Raw genomic sequence first — 2850 nt, 5'->3', positions numbered from 1 at the left:
GCTGTGAGAACATCCATTTTTAGAGGAAGCTTCAGAATCTTTCAAGTTACTAACTAATTGAAGTAGGCTAAAAAATAGAATCCTATTGCCATTCAGAGAGACTGATCCAGGGCCACTGACTGACACTTCTTTCAGAAAGGCAGCTGTGTTTGGTGTACCAAATAACAAAAAACAAAAAAAGGGCATAACAATATCATCTGCTTCATATACAAGAAGGAAGGATTAAGTGAAACAAAACAAAGTTCTAGATGACATTGGCTTGATACAGATCATACGGACTTCAGTTTCCCAGCCAGCCTCAGCAACTTAGCCATGTACCCTGCCTGCTTAGCGATCCACTGGCCTGCTTAGTGGTAAGACCCTGTAGTGAGACCCTGTTTTAAAATAAAAATATACCAGCTCAGAAGTAGAATGGCCCTTGGTTTAATCCCCAGTATCACAAAAGTAAATAAATAAATATTTTTTTCCTCACAGAAAAGTAAAAAAAAAAATTATTATGAACTAGGTAGGCACTTTCTATGCCCAATACTATTTATGAAGTCTGTGGTACAAGTATTCTCCATCTTCATTTAGTATTTCACTCATTCATACATTTATTTATCCATTTTCAACAACTTAATTATCCACTATGTGCCTAGAATTTCTCTTTGAAAAATATAAATTATATACCTTCTGCTTTTAGAGAATAAAATTCTTAATTAGTAGAATCAAAAATAAAAAGAAGTAACTATAATAAAATGTATAAGGCATTTTAATTTAGTAGAATGTAAAGAACCATGAAAATATAAACAATAATCTTCTGGTTTTGTTTTTTTTGGTTTTTGGTTTTTTCTTTGTTTTGTTTTGTTTAGCTCAAGAGTAGATGCCCCTAAGTTAGATGCGTGCGCGCACACACCCACACACACACACACACACACACACACACAAACTACTTGTACAAAATGACAGGTAACTTTCAGAAGTTACGAGCTAAAGACCTTTGGACATACGGAAGGAGCTTGTGCATAACTAACAAGGCAAATAAAATCTATTATCAATCCAAAGCAGTAAATCAACCCACTCACTGAGCAAACTTACAGTTTATCACAGCCATTTATTTTAATTAAGCTACTCAAGATCTCCCCTTTCTCACAGCATTGCAGGAATCATATTGAGAAAGATGGCCTAACGTCACCTTTATCAAGTATTGCAAAGATTATGGTGATAGCCAGAAAAGCCTTTGCGTGGTAAATGAAAAGCACATCACAGAAGTGAGTAACTGATTCTCATATTTAGTCTTAAATGAAGTCATGCTTTGATTTGCTTCCAGCCAGCGAATCTCTTTAATAATGTAGGACACACAACAAGTGTTTTGTTCTATAGTTTTCTTGCATTCTTCTAAATTTTATCTATTCCTGATTTGTTTTACAGATGATGGCTTTTCCTTTGGAATAAGCCAATGGAGACAAGAGAGACCAAAGGGGAATTAATTTTATTCCAGTAAGAAAGAAGTCTTATTTGAACCTCATGTGTAACAACTGTTAAGGAGAGTTTAAGGTTTTGGTGCATAACTTCAAGACATTTTCACAGAACATACTGATTTCAAGTCAGGGTTAAAATGAGACTTCATTAGGATAGTACAGAGAATGACAATCTTTAAAAAAAATGAAATAAAAAAGTTAAGCTTTCCTCTCTGCCAGCCATCTTCCCTTAGGCACTGAGACTGCAGCATCTAATAAATGGGGAAGGACAGAAAGGACACTTCAAAAGTTACAAATATCTTTCAATAGTTCATTTTTAGCGAGTCTGGCAATGAGATCTTTCCACTCTGCCCTCTTCTTTGTGATGTATGTGGGGTGAGTAGCTGCAGTAGTGATTCTGTCTGTTGCCTAAAGAAGTTCTGACATGAAGCCTCAGTGTTGCAGATCACGTACATCCCACAGTCATAGCTGTTTTTATGAGCAGGGGCTTTCTCTTCCACAAAGACCAGTTTGTTTCCTTTTCTGTCTAAAAAAGCCTCTAGTTTTTCTGCTACCTGCTTTGCATGGAGTGAGTTGCTTCTGCTATGGGAATCGTAATGAAAAAAGCTATTTTTATCTTGCAGATAAACCAACAGACTCCAGTGAGTTCCCCCAGCTACTTGGTTAGAATTATCATTGATGGCTAAAAATATAACTTTCTTGTGGGGAAGGTCCAGGGGTTCCAGGAACATGGCAATCTGATGGTTTGCTGGTGCACTTGATGAACTGGGTGACTTCAGGGCTTATGAAGGAACTTGGTCAGAGCAGTCATGAAACTGACTGTTGGCAAAGTACTCAAAGACAAATCCAATAATAGTCATTGAGCTAGTTTGAAGGATCCAATAGTGAGACATCTGACTGCCTCAGTAAATTGTCCATATAACTCAAGACCACAGGGTCCATCTTGTACTGCCTGGGGCTGATCAGAAACTCTGCCTCGGGCCTTACCACCCCAACCAACCTTCAGGAACATCCATATGGGCCGGAAAGCAAGACCTAAGGTTGCAAACCCAGAGTTTTCATCTCCAGAGTTGCGACATTCTTCTCTAATACAGGGGAGAGTTTCAACAATAATCTTCTTAAAGACATAAAACAACACAAAATATAAATATGAGATATACTCATTTTTAAAAATTAATGGATCTTTTTCAAGATCGTTTTGGTTATCTAGAGTCCCTATTCCATATTAGGATAGATTTTTTTTCTGAAAAATAAATATATAAATATATGATAGTTTCACCTAAAAAAATAGACAAAAATATTCTCTGGTAAGAAAGAAAGTAAAAAGAAATATTGTAATGTTATCTTTAAGTCATCAAAAGCTTGGTATCAGACAAATGAAACCGTTATG

General features: G+C 36.3%; 1 pseudogene across 1 annotated transcript; it reads right to left on the bottom strand.

The window, feature by feature from the left end:
• Positions 1-1742: 1742 nt before the first annotated feature.
• On the bottom strand, positions 1743-2402 carry LOC308265066 (sentrin-specific protease 8-like; annotated as a pseudogene). Its single transcript has one exon. The product of its transcript is annotated as a sentrin-specific protease 8-like (transcript).
• Positions 2403-2850: the final 448 nt, after the last annotated feature.

The sequence above is a fragment of the Muscardinus avellanarius genome (genome assembly GCF_963383645.1).
Source record: "Muscardinus avellanarius genome assembly, chromosome: 7".
Lineage (NCBI taxonomy): Eukaryota > Metazoa > Chordata > Mammalia > Rodentia > Gliridae > Muscardinus > Muscardinus avellanarius.
This window is presented reverse-complemented; position numbering and strand designations above follow the sequence as displayed.